The sequence below is a fragment of the Miniopterus natalensis genome, chromosome 14, assembly GCF_054644295.1.
Source record: "Miniopterus natalensis isolate mMinNat1 chromosome 14, mMinNat1.hap1, whole genome shotgun sequence".
Classification (NCBI taxonomy): Eukaryota; Metazoa; Chordata; class Mammalia; order Chiroptera; family Miniopteridae; genus Miniopterus; species Miniopterus natalensis.
The window spans coordinates 53,003,223-53,023,859 of NC_142094.1; the positions used below are offsets into that span (position 1 = coordinate 53,003,223).

Sequence of the window (20,637 nt, forward strand, 5' to 3'; positions counted from 1 at the left end):
CACAGAGAGAGAACTGACCCCACTATAGAGCTTGTATATTTTATGAGCTTATTTTCTTTATAGGAGTTTACATTGATTAAGACAAGTGGGACCATATTTAGGGGAAAGGAGAATTTACAAAGTGCTTTGTGTAATTTATTTGTGTTGTCCCTGACATCCAAATATACTCTACATTAAAAATTAAGCTGCTGGAGTTTCAGAAGCGTATTTAGTTGTCACATTATATTGACGTCCCAATTTACGACATAAAATTGACATCTTTATTTTCTGAGACTTGTATTATTTTCTAAGAATACAATGCTCTTTCAACATTTTAGAAGCCCAAGTAGCCTTTCACGTGCAGCAGACACCCCATCAGTGTTTGCTGAAGCGTTTGGTGATAAGGGGCAGGATACACACCCAGGTTTCACGTTTGCGTCTTAACCCAGCCGCAAGCGCCGAAGTTTGACTCGGACGCACAGCAAACGCCACAGCGCGCTCCCTGACACAGGCTCCTCCAGAGAAGACTCCCCCGCTTCCAAAATAGAAATCAGAACCACGTCGCTTTCCACGTAAAGAGCGAAATGGTAATAATAACCCAGCAGTGACGTGGGCTCGGAGGAATGGTTTTAGAACACATTTGGGAAGTTACTGACAGATGGGACCCCAGGGTGGCCGACACCAGTGGGTGTCATACGCCATCTAGTGGCCGCACGCGAGACTGGGCTGGTTCCAGGGGCAAGGCTTCCGGAGCCAGCTCGTCTTGCTCCGAATTTCAGCGCGGCCAGGCTGCCAGCGCGCGTCCGTCCGTCCATCTGCAAGGCTTTAGAGCGAGGGGGACCACCGGGGAAAGCAAGGCACCGTCCCCCAAAATCTCCGCGTCCTAAGGGACAACGAAGAAGCGGCGAGCGAGGGAAGCTGTTCCCTGCTGGACCCGGCGCGGCGAGACTGGGCGGCGGGCGGAGGAAGCGTTGCCTGCAACAGTTGTGGTTGTCAAGCAAGGTAAGTGGCCGACACTGCCCGCTACGCTGTCCCGCAGGCACCGCCACCGAGCGCAGACACCGCGACCTGGCCGCGACTCCACGGCCCGAAGGACTCGCCCGGCACCGCGGGATCCGCAGCGAGGGGAGGCAGGTGGCCCCTTTGATCCCGCAATGACCGTGATGTTTCGCAAGGGAGGACAGTATTACATTTTGCAGTTGATCGACAATCTGATTTTTTTTTAACTTTCTGATTTTGCACTACCATAGAAAAAGAATTCATAAATCCAAAATGAATAGTGAGACGTAAGATCTCCAGGTTTATTCTTGCAGCGTCAGGTCGCCCCAACTAGAGTGAGCACTTTGAGTTCTTGCATTTTGTCATCTTTAAGTATCTTCGAGACAGTTCAGAGCGAGAAATAAGTCACTTGGGGGTGGATTGCACACAGAAAAAAATCACTAAATAAGCAGGGAATGAGTATGGTGGGATGGTGATAAGAGCATTCGCTGTTTGAGAGGAAAGAATTAAAATTAAGACCCATTGTTTAGGGATCTCTCAGACAGGACAATTTTGCTTCTCCCGTTTCCTACACTGTGACGGTGCTTGAAAATGCTGCTTTCAAAGTCAGTTAGCTGCTTTTTAAGACCATCAAATAAGAAACAACATAGCGTATTAGTTCCAAAATGGGAGATCCTACAAGATCATGTCCCCTTCCTGTTAAGGTCAATTCCCATAATAAATACGGACTTTTAGTATGGAAGCTAAACCTGAGAGATACTCTCATCTGCTTTTTGAGCTATAATCCTGACCCCTGTGTTACAATACAGCTTCAGCTACACCTCCAACATGTATTTTTCATGTTCTTTATCCAAGGGCTGTTTATTTTAACGGAAACAGTGGTTGATTTAAGGTGTCTGTATTTTCATTTTTAGAAAAGACTCTAAACAAGTAGCAACATGAAGAATCTGATTATTATACAGGTGAAGTCACCTATCAAAAAACCCTGAAATATTTCATCACTTTGGTGCACTATTTCAATTAAAAATCCATTGTCTGAACGCTAGAAATAGAAAAATACATACCGGTATGTAAAAACAAATCAGGCTGCGGGGCTTAGGTCTCTGCTGTTGCCTACGAATTCAGATGTCTACAAAGATTTTATTTCCCCCCAAACCTTGCTGCTTTCCTTAATCTTAAATGTTCAAAGTGCTTGCATTTCCCCAGAATATTTACCTATTAACTGACATTATTGTTAAAAAGGAAATCAGACCACTTTTCGGCGGCTCTGCGCCTCACTGCAAATCCTAACCGTCGGTACTACTAGAAAGGAGAAAATAGTAAATTTGCAAAATCCCAGTCTCCGGCCCCTGGCGTTTTCCTGCCTTTCTGTCAAGCCTCCTGGGTTTCTGCGGCAGCTCAGCTAAGGGCCGATGCAGGCGCTTTTTCTCACAGGACAGCACTAGGCCTTTGAGGGCCCCTAAAAATAAATAAAAATAACTGCAAATCTTAGAATCCCCTGTCCTGTGCGGTCAAAGCTGCCTGTGGCTGCCCTGATGCCCTGCGCAAGGCAGCGGGAATCCCACCGTCCTCTCGACATCCGGCTCCCCCTCTGTCGGCTGCCCTGAGATGCCGCCGATCCGGCGACAATGTCAGGAAGGGGGGCTCGGAGCGGGCGCGGCGCGGCTGGCAGGCCGGCGAGGGCGCGGCGCGGCCTCTCTGCGCGGCGGGCTGTTCCATCCCCGCGTCCTGGGTGCCGGGAGTCTCCGCAGCGCGGGGCCCGGGCCCGGGCCGCTCACCCTCCCCGGCCCATCCCGCCTCTATGGGGCCCTGCCTGGGCACAGACGCTCTTTCTGAGCAGAGACACCGCGGAGATTGCAGACGGAAGACGTGCTGTTTGTTATCAGGGACACAAGGCAACAGGAGCTGCTCTGCAGCTGGGGTGGGTTCCCTCGTCTCATTCCACAGCCTTCCCTCCGCAATAACGTTCATTTTCTGATCTACCCGCACCACCAAAGGCTTGTTTTTCACACTGGATTCCCATGAAATGTACCTGCCACCCCAGATCACCGCCCGCGCTTTTCCCTCCAGCTCAGAAGGTTCGATGGTTGGTTTACATGCCACTCGCTCAACAAATAGTTAGTGGGCACCTACCGGACGCCAGGCACTTGGCTAGCTAGGGCTCTCCCCAACACACACACACACACACACTTTTGTCCTCAACAGGTAGGGTGACCACCTGTCCCCACTTGCCCAGGACTAAGGGGATTCCAGAGCCGTGGGGCTTTAGGCTATAAACTGGCACAGTCCCGGTAAACTGAGGCTGCTGGTCAGTCCACAATGAGCCCAGCAGGCACTGTCCTCTGAGGCTCCCTGTCTTCTTCAAAGGAAGTTGGTGGCCCTCCCTGTCCACAGAGGCGGGTCCTTCACCCGTGTTTTCATGTCCTAGGCCCAGAAGCTCCACATTGTTGAGCTGGCAGGACCACAGCCATTATCCAGACCCAATGCTTCCTTTTCTAGATCATCACAGGGCGGATGCAGGTTCTGAGGGGCCAGCAGTTCAACACACTCTCTTGGTAACCAGCCAGTCCAGTTCTGCAAACCCAAGAGGTTCTGGGCAGCAGGAAGCCCAGGAGGAGCTGGGTGCATCCGTGGCTCTCAGCAAATGGATTTGCCTGCTGCTGTCACATGTTTCTCTAGGTGGTGACGAGAGCCCAGGTTCGGGCCCCGGTTGCATGACCTTGTACCTGGAGGCCTACCTTCTCCTGCTAACGAGAGGCGCTGAGTTCTCCCACGTCCATCGGCAAGCCTGTGAGAAACTGCTTCCACGCCTTGGCTTTTAGCACGACCCTTTTTTCACTCCCTCGCCTCTCCTTTGTGCCCGGCCTGTGACAGGCACACTGGGTCCCCCTTGGTCCATAGTCCTGTAAGGCACCCCCTGAGCAGAGGCTGAGACCAGAAGATAAAGAATGTGCCCTTTGCCCCAAAACCACCTGGCTTGGAATCCTAACTCTGGGGCCTGGGATGAGTCACTGCCCGGCCCTATGCCTCAGTTTTCCCACCTGTAAAATGGGGACGGAACGATGACAGTATCTATCTCACTGGGTTGTGTAGGGAGTAAATGAGTAAGTATATGTAAGGTACTCAAAACAGGACCCGATGCAGAGTAATACTAGAAATGTTAACTGTTATTATTGTCATCAAATTATTATTATTACTGGCACGTGGGTGCGCCATGCGGCGATGCCAGCCAGGAGGAAGGGCGTCCTGCCAGGTGCAAGGTCACGGGCTGAGCACCTCAACGGCCGTTTCCATTGGAATCGGCACCGTGCTGTTTGGAAAGTCTGCATCCCGACTGTCTCGCATTCGTTGCGGGCTCACCTTTCGGGTCTGTAAATGGGACACACGCTTAGCCTAGAAATGGTGCGTCAAATGGCACCTCTTAGGTGGCACATCAATTGCTAATTAAAGTGGCATTAACCCTAATGGGTTAGGAAGCAGGACTCTCATTTGCCCACAGTGGGTTGGCCCAGGCTGAGCAGCAGCCTCCCTATTCTGGGGGTGACAGGGGCGCTCAGGGGAGGGCAGCTGGGTGTGGGACCAGGGGTTCCCAACTTCACGATCTGCTTATTGTGCCTACGAACAATCATATAATAAAGCCAGAAACGTGCTGGCACCAATCAGTCACAGGTGCCGATAATAGTTAACCTAATTACTTCATTATTTTTTGCCACTCCACGAGCAGTTTGTATTTACGGTCCTGTATGTGCTTCTATTACTACCACTTATTGCGACGATCCCAGCAATTCCGCGGTGCCTCTGAGGGCCTGAACAAGTAGGATCTTGTTTTTCTTGATTTCCCCCGGGGGTGGGAGGGGAGGGGAGGGGTGGAGATAGGAGGAGTTCAGAGGAAAAATACCCAGCCAGCATCGACCCACAATTGCTCATCTAAGATGAGTGATAAATGATGGGTGATTTTTGAAACGCTAGGATTTTAAAACAAAACAAACATATCCCATCCTGTGAGTTCCAAGGCCAGCTGTGGTGACAGAGGGCGGAAGGCGAGACTGAACCGCCCTGGGCCTGCACCCAACATGGAAGAGGGCTCGGACCCCAGCCCCAAGTCATTAGGTTGGAAGCAGAGCTGGAAACAGTCCCCGGGGACCTGTCGGCCTAACAAATACCAGGCCACAAATTAACGAAGTGGGTTTGGAAAAACATTGTGAATTTTAGTCACTCAGGCATCAGTAAATCTGCCAGAAGTCAGGGCTGGTTGTTTATAGCTTGTTAAGATGGTGATTGTTTACAAATTACATTTTGCCTTTGAAAAAGGGGGCACCTCTCAGCGGCTCCTTGTCACTCATCGCTCACTGGGGCGCTTCCTGCCAGGGACCAAGGCTGCCTGTTGTTAGCTGAGCTAATTGGTGCAACTCTGGGCTTTGGGGCCCCTTCCTCTCCTCCGTCCCTTCTCTCCCTTATTCCTACTTTTACCATCATTCTCCAACCAGGGACCCTGGAAGCAGTGTTCCAGGCAGGCCCTGGGTCCTGCACAGCCTGCTGTGTTCTCATTACTGCAGATACCTGGATGGGCGAACGCAGGGCACTGCCTGCACCCCCTTCGGGTCCCCCTTCCTTTCAAGGAGGTTTCAAGGGCCTGATTTACACTCCTTGGTTCACAGATTTGCAAGGTCAGGAGCAGGAAGCAACTAAGAGAAAACAGGATCACACATGCTCCTGCTACTATCACTGATGGTAAAGAAAAGTGACTAAGTCACAGGATGTTGGGGGTCATGCATCCAAAGTCCCTCCTTTGATGGAGACCCGGAGGGGAGGTGGCAGGTGCACAGCCCCACAGTGCTGGGCGGGACACAGCCAGGAGCAGGACCCAGGGCCACCAACTTCCTGTGCGCGCAGTGCCTCATAGGAGCTGCTGTCCTGTGTCTTCACTTCCCTGTCTAAACCCCTTCCTTCCTTCCTCCCTCCCTCCCTCCCTCCCTCCCTCCCTCCCTTCCTTCCTTCCTCCCTCCCTCCCTCCCTCCCTCCTCCCTTCCTTCCTTCCTTCCTTCCTTCCTTCCTTCCTTCCATCCTTCCTTCCTTCCTCCCTTCCTCCCTCCCTCCCTTCCTTCCTTCCTCCCTCCCTCCCTCCCTCCCTCCTCCCTTCCTTCCTTCCTTCCTTCCTTCCTTCCTTCCTTCCTTCCTTCCTTCCTCCCTCCTTCCCTCCTCCCTTCCTTCCTTCCTTCCTTCCTTCCTTCCTTCCTTCCTTCCTTCCCCCCTTCCTTCCTTCCTCCCTCCCTCCCTCCCTCCTTCCCACCTCCCTCCTTCCCTCCTCCCTCCCTTCCTTCCTTCCTCCCTTCCTTCCTTCCTTCCTTCCTTCCTTCCTTCCTTCCTTCCTTCCTTCCTCCCTCCCTTCCTCCCTCCCTCCCTTTCTTCCACAAGTAGCTTGGGTACCTTGTTCACCGCAGAGAGGTCCTGGAATTACAGAGATTATTTCTGAGAACCATAAATAAGCAATAGGTGACTATTAAAATCGCCCTGCTCCCAAGGTGAGGGCAGATCCCATGCAGAGCTCCTGGGGGGTGATTTGCAGCCAGAGCTGTGCTCAGGGGCCCACTCCCCCAGAGAAAGTGAGGAGCGATAGGAGGTGTCCCCCCTCGCCATCACCCCGCTCCAGCCCTGCGCTTCCCACCCTGGCCTGGCCTCCCCGGTCTCCTCTGGAGAGCGTATGGAGCGTCCGTCGCAGTTACAGCTACTGTAGCAGCAGGTGAGAAGCCTACTCCCGGGCCTCCTGGGCACTGTCGCCTGCAGGGCCGGCCAGGCTTGCTTTGAGTGCATGGGCTCCGACCGTGTCTAGATATTGACGTCATGTTGCAGACACTCAGAGGAAAAACCGGGAGACAGGCCGTACAGCAGGTCCTTGAACAGCATTTCTTTCTATGTTTCATTATAACATGGACGAGATGCCACAGGAACTTCGCTCCTGTTCGTATCACTTAGCCTGTGGGAAAACTGGGTTCCGTACATATTGTTTGCCATAGTTCCAAGAACGTATCCACGATGTTAAGTGAGGACTTATTGTATTTGTTTTCTGGGGCACTACAGCAAATTATCACAAGCCACGTGGCTTAAACCAGAAACTCTCTCTCTCGGTTTCAGAGGCTGGAAGTCTGAAGCCCAGGTGTGAGCAGGGCCATGGTCCCTCTGAAGGCTTCAGGGGAGGACCCTTCCTTTCCACTTCCAGCTTCTGGTGGTGGCCAGCAACACTCAGAGTCTTTGACTTATAGACACGTCACTCCAAACTCTGTCTTCATCATCACATGGTGTTGCGGGCCAAATTGTGTCCCTCTGCCCCCAATTCATATGTTGAAGCCCTAGCTCCCCAGTGCCTCAGAATGTGATTGTGTTTGGAGATAAAGAGGTAATTAAGTTAAAATGGGGTCATTAGGGTGGGCCCTAATCCTTATGAGAAGATTAGGACACAGGTAACAGGCAAAGGGCCGACCACATAAGAACACAGAGAGTCGGCGGGCATCTGCAAGACGAGGAAAGGGGCCTCAGAAGAAATTAAGTCTGCTAATACCTTGGTCTTGAACTTCTAGCTTCTAGAACTGTGAGAAAACAAATTTCTGTTACGGTGTTTTGTTGTGGCAGCCCGAGCAAACCAATAGGCATGACATCATCCCTGTGTGCCTCTGTCTCTTGTCTTCTTATAAGGACACTAGTCATGTTGGATCAAGGACCCACCCTACTCCAGGATGACCTCATCGTAAACTTTCACTGCAGTGACTCTATTTCCAAACAAGGTAACATTCTGAGGTTCCTGGAAGGACATAAATTTTGGAGAGGACACTACTCAACACAGTGCAGGGCAGTTTGCCTAAAAGAGCCATTTCCCTGAGCCCACTTTTCACGCTGTTTTTTCTGGGTCTCGGTTTTCTCTCCGTCTTGGAAGGAGGTCAAGGGACGGTGGGCCATGGCAGCTGCTCTGCAAAGGACAGGGGAGTGGAACGACCGCCTGGGCTCCAGTAGGGGCCGGGGGTTCCGTCTAAGGAGCCAAGAGACGGCAGCTCTGAGCCCTGCAAACCCGCACCTTCGGGCCCGGGGGCGGGGAGGCCCACGCTGCTTTCCCCAGCTCTGCCCATCGGCAGACGGCGGCGCGCGTTGGGGCCTTGTGGCTCACCGCTACCCACACCGCTGATCTCTGGCACCGGGTCACACTTTTCCTGACCTATTTGCCTGGAAAGGAGTGTGAGATGGAGCCACTTGTTCGACCTCTTCCCATCAAGAAAATGTTTCTCAAGGATGGCGTGGGGTGGGATGGGGGGACGGGGCGGGGAGTGGGTTTCCCTAGTTCTATTGATTAGAATGAGGGTTTGGTGATCCTCAGTATTGGCCGCATGTTGGAATCACCTGGAAAACTTTAAAAAAATTCTGATTCCTGTCTGCTCCCCCTTCCCTCAGAGATTTTGATTGGATTGGCCTGGGCTGGCTTGGGTATTAGGACAACCAGAAGGTCCCCAAGTGAGTCGACTGTGTGGCCCTGGCTGAGAAGCGCCTGCTTGAAGTGTCTAAGAGTCCTGAGTCATCAAGCAAATGGAGTCATGGAACCGGGGTGAACTTTAGATCAGCACCCCAACTCCCTCCCAAAAGAGGAAAGGAACCCAGCCAGGGTGGCTCAGTCGGTTGAGTGTTGTTCTGCGCACCGAAAGGATGCTGGTTCCGTTCCCAGTCGGGGCACACACCAGGGCTGCGGGTTCAGTCCGCCGGTGGGGCACATACAGAAGGCAACCGATTGATGTTTCTCTCTCACATCAATGTTCCTCTCTCCCCCCGCCCAACGTGTCCTCAGATGAGGATTCAAAGAGAGAGAGAGAGAAAGAGAGACAAGGAAACCAGCACCCAGAGCACCCAAGGTCAGCCAAGGTCAGCCAAGGAGAGAACTCAGGGAGCCAAGATGAAAGCCCAGGGCTGGGGCTCCCGTCGGCCACTGGTTTCTCCCCAAGTTTTCATTTCCTTGCTGCAAATGAACATATTTAATGATTTGATCCAGCCCTCCGATCTGCATTATTTTCCCCCAAACATCAGCTGTTATTACTGCTGGTATTTTTGTTGTTATTATTATTATCATTACTATTATTAGTGCCTTTCTTTTTAAAATTTAATTAAGTTTATTGGGGTGGCTTTGGTTAATAAGATAAAAGTTTCAAGTGCACACTCTGTAATACACTATCTGTAGACTGCACTGTGTCTAAGAGGGTAAAGGGGGCAAATGTCTGATGGCAGGAGGAGACCTGACTTTGGGTGGGGACCTGCCTTTTACCCAAGTCTGCAGGCCTTTACTGACCTAGTATTTACCTCCCTCGGCTGTTCAGGAGTTACGAGCTCAGCTTGCTAACACTGACGGGCGTAAGCTGCCGCACTTTCCCCATCAGCCTTTTCAGCGTGTCTGCTTTATTTTTACAGACTGAAGAGCTGCGATTTGCATTCTTGGAGCGCCCAGCCCCTGCTCCGGGTCCCCTGTGTCGGCTTCGATGGACGAGCAGGACCATGGGAAGGATCATTACACGGGTTGATGTCAGCCCACTGGGGGTGAGAGCCAAGGGTCAGCTGTGTTGAAATTTGGAAATAAATCTTTGTATCCTTTAAAAATATCAGCTTAAGGAAGTTCTCTATAACAGAGCCATTTCACCAACTGTATTTTTTCTTACACTTACTATGGCTTTTTTATTTTCATTATTTATTTTTTAGGCCTTTCAGGCGGTCTTCTTGTTTCTTTTAAACCAAGGTCCTCTCTCCCTCTCCCCTCACCCCCTGCTCTCCTCCCCCATCTCCTCTCTCCAGGAAGCACACATGTTCCTTGAAGAATCCTGACTCTTACAAGGTATGTTTTCCTGTGATTTTCACACGATTTATTACCCTGCCCTTAAGGATAATAATTATTAAAAAAAAAAAAAAAGTGATGCTTTTGCTTTGGTGCTCAAAGGAGTTTCATGGAAATCCTTGCAAGTCACCCTCTTACAGTAATGAAAGCACAGCCGAAGTGTTTACTCTCTGGGGGCGCAACACTCCTCTGCTTGCTAGAAGGCCTGGGGCACCCAGGGTGCTGGGACCTGTCTGCTGGGAGAGGAGAAGTTAATTAAATTACCTTATATTTAGTGTTAATTTTGTCCTGGGCTTGTCAGATAATAGACGACAAGCCTGGACTTGACGGGAGCATAGGCCCGGGCGTGAGAGGCATCTCCTGGGTTGTCCTATTGTCAGACTAATTGAGCCAACATCTTGGTTGAGCTCAGTTACCAATGTGGTTCCAATATTATTTCAACAGGTGTCAGTCTGGGGACTGGGGTCAGACACACGGCCTGTCTGATGGAGATGGTGACACTCAGTCCAGCCTCTCGGGAACTGATGTGACGTGACTGTGTCCTGTCCAGCGGGGGGTGGGGCGGGAGGCTTGGAGAGGTTTCTGAAAAACCATCGCTTGTCTTAACTAGGTAAAGATGTCTGCTTGGCCCACACTTTTGCTGGGGTTGGCTTGGAGCAGGGAAGTGTATTGATGATACAAGAAAGTACCGAGGATCCTTCTGCATTCAGAGTGAATGCTTTCGGTCGCCAATTAAAACTTGCCTCACTGATGAAAACCTGAGCCCTTGAAGAAGTGAGTTGTGAGAAGCCCTGATTAGCATGAAATTCCATTTCCCCCTAATGTGTGGCCCGATCCACGAGGCCTATGGCAGTGTAACCTCCCAGGCCAGGAAAGTATTTGGATCACCCAGGTGACTGCATGGACATGGACTCAATGTCATTTCCCATATTCGATCCCAAGTCCTAAAATGCACTTTCACTCAAATGAAGAGACTCTCAAGGAGTTTTCCCCCTTTGTTTTAGAAAACTACACACAAGGCATGACCTCCTGAAATGACTTGATCAAATTCGTTCCTATAAACCTGGTCCTCTATCCACACACCTCTGCCTGGGAAAGGAGACCCCTGGCAATGACAATAGGCCCGGCACACCTCTCGGAGGGTCCCCATGCTCTGGGAAAATGTGTGCCATTCAAAGCTGTCGCTGAGCCCAGCAACACAGGTTCCTCGCACTCGGAGGAAGGAAGGGTAGGCCTCTGCCCTTTGGAAACTCACCGTGAACTTATATTCACATACTGTTGGGTATAGTTTCCACATCTTAATTGTCTGTAAGTAACTTCCCGAACAAAGATGCCTTTCCCGCCCAAGCATCCGGAGCTGGTGTCAGGCCTCTGAACGACTGCAAGTCAAAGTGTGCTGTCTGACCCCTGACAAGCCTGGGCCCAGGTTAACATAAAATACAGAGAAGCTGTTTATCCCTTCATATCTCACAGATCAAACAAGTCCATGATGGCGACAGGGCTGCCACAGGATGCCCCACAGAGAAAGATCTTCAAGCATCGACCAGGGGCCACGGCTGTACACCTAAGGCCTGTGGCTCATGGATCTAAGAGTCAACTGCCCTCTCTGTCCAGCCTCAGAGGAGCAGCCTTGAGCAAACGCAGTCAACTGCCAGTAGAAGAGATTCAGGGCTGGCATCCGGCTGGGACCCTGAGCACAGTCCCTGAGGCCCCAGTTCACCTAATGGCAAGTCACGCAGAGTCCCCCGCCAGCCCTGGGTCTCTGCAGCAGGCGGAGCAGCTGGCCGCAGGCGAGGGGGCGGGGGCAGGGGGGTGAAGGGACCGGGGCGGGGCTGTGCAGAGTAAATCACCCACCCCCGAGGATGTCCCAGCCATCAGGCCTGCCAGCCGAGGAGCACTTAATGACAGGGGAACACCGGGCTCGCCACAGCCTCGCATACCCGCCACGGGCTCTCCGGACGCTCAGCATCGCGTGTTGGTGGAGGCTGGGTTACCAGCTGAGGGGGTGTCGATTCATCACAGCAAGACGGGCAGGTAGACCACGGTCCCCGCCATTTGGAAGAGCTAAACTCGGGCCAGGGCCTTCAGAAACAGAATGCCATTATATACAAAGACCGAAGGGAGACAGGTGGCCCGGTTAGGAAAGAATTCACAAAGCTGCATTTCTGATAATTACTTGGAGACTGAAATATGATCCCATTTATTCCATCAGCAAGAGTTGTCACAGTCTGGTTGTGAAAAAAAAAAAAAAAAAGCGCCTCCACCCTTTGGAAATTCAACGTGAACTTATTTTCACGTACTGTTTGGTATAGTTTCCACGTGTTAATTGTCCCTAAGTAACTTCCCGAACAAAGATCCTGTCCCGCCCAAGCACCCGGAGCTGGTGTCAGGCCTCCGAACGACTGCAAGTCAGTGTGTTGTCTGTCTCCTGACAAGCCTGGGACCAAGCTAACAAAGTATAATGAGGTTGCTTAACCCATCTTATCTTCCAGATCAAATAAAAATAAGATGGAAATAGATAATTGCAGAATGCCCTGGTAGAGAAAAATCTCGAAGTAATAATCTATGTTTTCTGGTTAATGAGTACAGAGCTTTGGTACTGACATCATTTCATATATCACATGTGTATTATTAATACAGACAAGTGTACATTTCTGCTCTATAAATTATATCCACATAAACACTCTCTACATACATAATAAAATATTAAAATTCTATTCTTAAATATCCTAAAGTCAGGTTTTTATAATTATTTTTTTCTGGCTTTTTATCATTTGCAAAGTGTAGTTGTTTGGGTAAGAGTTTAAGTTCTGTCATTTAATATTCCATTGGGCACCATCGAATCCCTAGCCCCACTTGGAATTAATGAGACAAGTGGATGAATGAGTGAACGAACACTGTGCCCCCCCCCCCCCCACTGCCAATTTCTCTCTTGGTAGTGGACAGTCTCCATTTCGAGGACCCCCTCATAGAAAGTTGGGTTCCCACCCCAGTTCCTTCCACCTCGACTTCCTAGAATGAACTGTGGGCGTTTTCCAAGAGCATCATAAGTCTTAGAGAAACCACTATTTGAAACATATTTAATGATATTCCCTGAAGTTACTTAGCCAAATATGAGTGAATCTTTATAACACAGAGAGAAAATAAAAGTATTTACTCATTTAGTATTGATTCGTTTGGAAACGGGGACACAGTGCCGAGCGTGCAACAAAGGACTGCTGTTTGCTTTGTCCAGGTACCTGCCTCGTGCTCCCTCGGGAGACGGAAAGAAGAGGCTTACGGTTCCCCAGCTCACGTTGACTCCTGGAAGCACAACTCCTGATGTTAGGGAGGCAATTAATTCTGATCATTGACGTTGGCACGACACGGATCTTAAGTGATCTACGAAAGGGTTCTGCGGGGCAGTGCCCTCACCCATCGCTGCCACATCCTGTGCACGGCCAGACACGAAGGAGACCAGAAGGCGGGCTGAATGGGAGCAGGAGTGGTCTGAGCTTCGTGCCGGGGGCAGCTCAGGCTCGGGCACAGCACCTGCGAAGCCTGGGGCATGTCACCCTCACTCATAAACCAGAGCTTAAGTCAGACACTGGGCAGGCCCAGGGTGGAGTTTCAGGCACAGGCCAAGAGTGAGCCCGGGGAGCCTGAGACGGGGCTTTGGCCGTGAGTCTACAGTCACGTGGTGCTGTGGCTGCCCATGCCAGAGTGTCCGTCTGTCCCAGTGCCAGCCCCGCCGGCCGTCACTCCACTGCTCCTTGGGAGTCTGAACGCTTTAGGATGTTCCTCTCGAAAAGCAAAGACCGCCCCCTTCCCCACCAGTGCAGGTAGGCTCTGAGCGGCTGAGGCTTGAAGAGGGTGATACTTTCCCATCACATCCCAGGAAGTGGCAGAGCGGCGTGCCCACCTGGCACGACCTGGCACAGAGCGTGCTTCTCCCCCTATGCCATGAGGATGCTCCAAAGACCCACCCTACACTCCCACCATTGGTTTAGCCTGGCATTCCCCTCCCCCTGCCCAGTCTCCCTGGGAGGGGCCAGGTCAGGCGGTGGGAAGGTTGTTGACTGGCTCCAAGAAAGGTGTCCAGAGGTGGCCCCAAGAGAGGGGTTGGGTGCTTCCTTTCCTCCCCCAGGTCTCCATCCACCACTACCAGGCAACTCCATGGGGGTACAAGGTAAATACAAACAGTGTGAGCTGGCTAAGCAAGCACAACCCAGAGCCAGGCCTCCAGTCACCTCCTAACCAGATCGCCAACTCGAAGCTCCTCTCAGACGGAAAACGTGGAGCCTCCTTTGATTTACAAAATTATATGCTCAAGTCTCTTAGACTGAACGCTCCCCAAGAGTTGGAATTGTGTCTACTCGACTTTGCATCTGCTATGCCTAATACCCGATTCATAATCATTTCCCAAAAACTACTGGGGAAACGAATGAAGATGACTCTACCTTCTTCAGCTGTGAAGGGAGAAGCCTGAAATCGTTCCCTGTGGGATCCCGGGGAGAGAAATGTCCTTGCAGCTCTCTCATAGCTTCGGGAGCATCCTGTACCCACGTGAGCCAAACTCCTGACATTCTTAGGACACCAGCGAGCTGCCAGGGCATGCCGGCAGAAAAGGAGACAAACACAGGCCCTAAGACAGCTGGTGTCGAATGTACCGGTGTCAACTGAAGGGCTGCTCCTTGGGCCACGCACAGAGCGTCTCCCCCGTCAAGAAAGGTCTGGCTAAAGGAACTTGGAGCCTGGGCCTGCAAGGGGGCCGTCCATAATTCATCACCTCTCGGGCTAAGGGCTGTCTTACACAGACTGAAGTCATTAGCTGGGCAGGCTTAGGCGGGGGAGCCTCTAAGGTGCCTGGCACAGCGAGCCGGGAAGGGCAAGCACCGCCCGGTCGGCCCCTAAATCTCTAAACGAAAACCACGAGGGCAGAAACCTCAGCACACCCGGCGCTGTCCTTCCCTCCCACCTCCCTGGAGCAACGTGCGCCCTTTAACAAAAAGGCACAGATAAAAATCACATCCATTTACTGCACTGTCTCTTCCATAGTTGTAAAAAAAAAAAAAAAAAAAAAGGCCTTTATCATCCCCTGAATTAGATCTGTGATTTTTTTGAACGACATGTGGAATAATTAGACTCCGAAGATGTGCCGTTAATCCATTTAAAGGTGTAAAGAAGTCCATTTAATGAACATTATAGTCACATTAGACTTGGAAACATCCAACTCTTTTGTTGAATAAAAAGAAGTTCAATGAGATTAACTCCTCTGAGTTGGTTGGAGAGAGAAGTCAAATACGTGCGCCCCCTCGGATCCTTCGACGGCTCCGCATACCGATGCCTGGCAGCCCCCGAGGCCCAGAACCAGGCCGCCGGACCTCGCGTTGCAGTGAAATAATTACAAAGCAAGGAGGATGGCTCCTGCTTCCTGCGCTCGCTCTAAGGTGGTAGGAGGCATGTATTCTCACCGTGATCAAGTTCACTACTTGACACACAGCTACGTCTCCCGGGACACCATTGCTCGGTCCTATCAGATGCGACCACAGATGAGGCGACGGGCTCTGTGTTCAAATCTCGTGCCGTCTCGTGTCTCTGGGTGAGGCTGCTGGCCTGGAGTCAGGGCCCAGGGCGGGAGCCCTCTGCGCCAAGGGAGAGGGGCCGGGGGTCAGAACCCGATGTCCTCGCTGACTCCGGGGGGTTATCATTATTATTTTTTATATATTTTAATTTCTTGAAATTTTATTGTATTTCCCTCAAAATTTTGAGAAAAGCAAGCTTCCTTGGTCTTTCGCTAGACCAAAAAGCTGACTCTTGTAGGTGTCTCAGAAGTACCTGCCTCATCCGTGCCCCGGGTCACAGCTTTGCCTTCTCGTAGGGGGAGATCCTACCTTCCATCTGCGAGTGCGTACAAATGATCTTGATGCCGGCCTGGTATCAGCACACAGACTTCACCTTCTTTCCCTTTTACATCGCAGATTACTTTTTCTTGCCTTTCTCTCTTTGTGTTTCTTTTTTACATTTTAAAAAAAATTTTAAATACAGTTTACCCTTGATGTTATTTCGTATTAGTTTCAGGTGTACAACATAGTGCTTAAACTATCCTATACTCTACAAAGCGTTCCCTCCTGGGGTTATTTAAAAGAGCCAGATTTCAAAGCAGAAATGGATGAGTTTGAAATAATTACAGATTTAATTTTAATTTTTTTTTTTTCTTTAAAAAGATGCCAGGCTGGCTACATCCCTTCTGCTGAGCATCTCCAATGTGGGCTAGAGGTTACCCGAGTTACACCCGGAGATGGGACTGGTCACGTTTCACCTAGGACTTGGTCTTTCTCCCTCGGACACCAGAGCTGCCACCCGCTTTTTAGCCCAGGAGTGTATATTCTACCCTCTTATCTATAGCGCTAAGAGTTTGAGGACAGGCAAAAAACCAACACACCCCGGGGGGCGTCAGGAGGCAACAGGGAGAGAGATTTTCAGCCAAGGGAAGGCGGCCTCCGCGTCGAGGACAAGCGGAAGCGGCGCTGGCTCGCACGGGAAAGCGGAGCGTGGGCCCGGGCCGAGCGTGTCACCGCGGCATCCTGCCTCCTCGCCTCGCCTGATGCCTCCCGCTAGCCGGTGACAGTGATGGATGACGGTGGAGAAGGTCTAAGCCAAACTGCTCACCAGCGCTGCCTTAGATCTTTCCGTAGCTCAGGAAACAAAGCTGATAAGATCAAGAGACAACATAATCCCAGCTAATGGAGAGCGATCTGTCTTGGGCACCGTAATCGGCATTACGCAGGCTCGTACCTCCAACCCGCCGTGGTATTTGTAGGCGTGGAAAGAAAACCTCATTGCACTTTCAAAGAAGTTGGGGGGCTGGGGGTTTGTTTGTTCTCTTTGTTTTAGATACGACGCTGATGTGCCTTCCAGAGGCCGTGCCAATGTCTCCTCCCGATCAGCGGAGACTAACTCGGAAATGAAGCCTGGAGGCCCAGCACCCACACACCGCCCCCCACAGTTTCACTTTTCCTTCTGTTCTGCTCTGGCTCTTTCCAGTCCTCAGAGATGAACGTCCAAGAGAGACGAGACAAGGAGACCTTGTTCTGAAAGGTTAGATCATTGCCTTGCGCTCAGGACCACGGGGGAAAACACCTTGGCCCTTCAAACGCCCTCGGGAAGGAGGTAGAAGAACATTATGTTTTGTTATTTGCTGGGTATCACTTTCTTTCCTCCTGAGGTTATTTTCATTATATGTTTATTGCCCAGAAGGCGTGTACTAGGTAAGACAGGACAACATGTTCAGTCAACAAGTGAGCTCAGAGGGCAAAGGCAGAGGGGAGCGTGGAGCGTGCAGTCCCGGGACTGACTGTCCGAGTGTAAAGCGCCGTCTGGTTCTCTGTGTGCAGAAGTGGGTTTAGAGTCAAGGCGGGCCCGGCATGCTCCTCATGGGTAAAGCTTGCTAATGTCCCCAAAGTCGGAAGCTATTCTGCGACGGCTTTAATCAGCCTGAAATTTAAAATTACGCTTCAGTAAAGAACATCTACAAGATCTTTTTTTAAAAAAGGCATACACTGTGGTGTCTACTCATATGCACAAAAAGTGTCAAAGTGGTTTCATCCAGAGAGCTCCTAAGCAACATGTCCTTGTCTCCCTTTCACTGAAAGGAAGCATTTCAATGTGAATACATTTTTTTTGGTTAGGTTATTAGATTTTCTTCGGATTGCACATGATTATAATACTTGGGTGAGATTAGGAGCTGCTCTGGATCTGCCTCTATAGGGTAAAAATCTTACGAAAATTGAACAAATGCAAAGGAAAGTAAAAACAGTCACGGTACTGCCCCAAACTTGCCCGAAAATAATAATGATCACTGCTTATAAATGCATGTTTGAGGTCTGCTTGAATACGACCCTTGCAAAAAAAGAGAAAAGTTATTATCTTGAAGGGAACTCCGTAGCGCCTAGGAATCGCTCTGGCCGTCTGCAGCGAACTAAGCCCTTCACCTCACCTCTGAACGCGCTGATCCACCCCCAACTCCGCACCTAATTAGAGGGGACCGCGGAGCTGTCCTGGGCAGGGAGGTAGGGATTAGGGTTAAGAAAACACTTGTATTTGGAACCCCCTACCTCCCCTGGTCAGTGTGAAAGATTCTCAAAGAATCTCCCAGCCTCGCTAATCCGTGACCCTCAGCAGGGAGGAAGTGTTAACAATTTAGTTTAAAACTCACACTCTCAGACAAATGCATCAAAAACGGCTTTTCTCCTTTGATTTGTAGGTATTAGTTGTTTTTCCAGGCCCCATTAAGGACTCTTCATCCCCTAGGCAAGGGGCATTAAGCCCTCGCCAGTTAGAGTTGTTCCCAGCTCTGTGTTTTTCAAAGGCAATTTACACTAATTATTTGAGTCCACAGCGTCACCCATATTAGCGGAATGAACCATCTCAGCAGGTAAAAGTACTTTTGAAATGTTAATTTATTACTAAGGTATAAAAATGTCCTTGAATTTTTTAAAAAAAAAACCCACAACATAAAAACCTTAACTAGCCCGTTTAAAAGATGGGACTGAGACATTCTGTCCCCTTTTTATTTGCACCTACTCCTTCATAATTGCTTGTCTTTTAAAAACACAGGTTGTCAGGGTGCCTGGCGATGCGCCGTCGGGCATCCGGGCAGCACAGGGTCTGGCCCAGCCGGGCGCCGGCTCCGTCCAGGGGCCACGCGCTTCCCGGCCCGGCCCGGCCCGGCCGCAGCTCACAGGCCGCCCGCGACTTCACGCTTCGGAAAAGCTGCCCGAGTGTCGCTTGCTGTTTCTCAGTCGGCGACATGTCCGACAGCCTCTTGCATTTTCCACCGCTCGGGCCAGAGCAGCTCTGGCCCAGGAGCGAGGCGGCCCCAACAGCGTCTCCAGCAGCATCTGTGAGTCCATCCGGCGAAAACGGGCTCGCGTGCCAGGGGCTCCGGGTCTACACTTCCCAGGGCATTCCAGGCACACAGTGAGAACTGTTAGAAAGTTAGAGGCCTGGTGTGCCTTCTGGCTCAGTCTCTACCCTGTTCCCAAGTGAGTGGGTGAGAGGAGGGGTAGGGAAAGGAGGTAACTGAAGTTAGACTCCCTGACACCTTGGGAGAGGGCCCACTGCCCAGGAAAGACCCAGCAGCTAGGCTCTCCCCATTCAGGGAGCGCCGATAGCGACCCCTCCTGGGGACCTGAGCAACTCTCGGGGTCCCAGCAGGGAGGTTAGCTGTCCACGAAGACGACTTTCACTTTGTTCCTTCATTCGTTCCTGCTGCAGACACTGACACACAAACGAGCGAGAACCGACCCCTGCCCTCAAGCTGCTCAGAAGACGGTAGGGGCGAGAAACCTGCGGAGCTGCCCCCGAGACATGAGGAGAGGGTGTAGGGCCCATGGAAAGAGAGATCCATGTTGTCCAACAAGTGCAGGAAACTGTTTACAAAAGTAAAATAAAGAGTCACGAAGCGGAGACAAATATTCAGAGACCCAGAGTTGTCTGGGATCCCCTTAGTGTCCAGAGCCACAGGAGAATGGATGGGCAGGCGCGGGAGACGAAACTGGAGAGGCGGGAAAGGGTCCTACTCGGCTGTCCCGGAAAAATACGGTACAGATGCACCCGAGACCACAGCCTTCTCCAAGCTTTTTGATCGCGTGTGTCCATCCCTGAAAACGGATTTGATGATCCCCAGTATGTGTGTACTTATGATTAAACTGTGTGCATGTACTGATTCCAATCTATTAAATAAGTACTAGTAATGCTTATTTTATTTCTTATCTTTTTGATGTAGTTCTAGTTTTTCTTTCCTCAGCTCAATGGATTATTGACACTATCAAATGCCCCAAAGTTGATGGGCCCATGGAAACCCAAGGTGCCCAAGGTCCTTCCTGCCCACCGTGGTGAGGCATACAAGCTTCCACCTCCTATTGCCATCAGAAGCTCGATCACTCGCCAAGGGTTCCGACCCAGCTAGGTCAGGAACAGGAGCAGGGCAATTACAGCAGGAGCCAAAGGGGCCCCCGCCAGTGGATCAGGAGAGGCACCCTTAACATCCCGCAGGGGAAACCTGGCCCTACACCTCCTAACGTCTTGTCCCTCCTGTCGTGGAGCAAATCAGCACACCCAAGAGCACATACTATAGATACCAGAGTCTAGAACACAGCCCAAAATATGATCAGAGGACCCTTAGGTCAGGTCTAATAAAAAATACTAACAAGAATAGTTGCAGCATAAATAAAAGTATACGCAGGTCGCCATGGAAGCTAATTTGTACTTTCCACTTGTCTAGTAAGTGCAGTTTTCTATAGATTTGTTATGCATTCCCCCCAACACACACACACACACACACACGAACACATCTTAACTTTAATTACCACCCAAGCAATCCTAGAGTGCTTGGTACCTGTATTAGATACCTGCAAGATGGAGCAGCTGCTGCTATGAGTCATGAATTATAGTGACGCCTCCCCCTGCAAAACTTTGCTCTGGGCCTAGAGTTTGTACGTAGGTCCCTGAAAACAGTGCGCTCCTTAAGAGTCTGGAAATGACAACAGAGTCAGGATTTCTCATGCTGATGGATGTCACCACCCATCCACCCGTCCACCTACCCACCCACCCATCTATTCTTCATCCGTCCTACACGTTTGTTGCTATTGAATATCGATGGTGTGTCATTCATTCGCACACAGTATTTACAGTCACAATGGGAAGGCATAGATTTTCACCTGATATTTAAATGTTTACTTGCCAGACAACATTTAGGAGACGGAGCATCTAAAATGATTGTACGGGACGACTGTACGTCAGATAGAAACCTAATTCCT

General features: G+C 50.7%; 1 long non-coding RNA gene across 5 annotated transcripts; it reads left to right on the forward strand.

Moving 5' to 3' along the window:
* Nucleotides 1–739: 739 nt before the first annotated feature.
* On the forward strand, nt 740–19,572 carry LOC107532088 (uncharacterized). 5 transcript variants are annotated; one of them, XR_001602691.2, is made up of 5 exons: nt 740–981; nt 9,418–9,543; nt 9,796–9,835; nt 10,280–10,609; nt 13,071–14,556. It is a non-coding gene; the product is annotated as an uncharacterized LOC107532088 (long non-coding RNA). The 5 variants fall into 5 exon arrangements; XR_001602690.2 differs by lacking the exon at nt 13,071–14,556 and adding an exon at nt 11,309–11,614; XR_001602693.2 differs by lacking the exons at nt 9,796–9,835; nt 10,280–10,609; nt 13,071–14,556 and adding exons at nt 16,042–16,915; nt 18,434–19,572.
* Nucleotides 19,573–20,637: the final 1,065 nt, after the last annotated feature.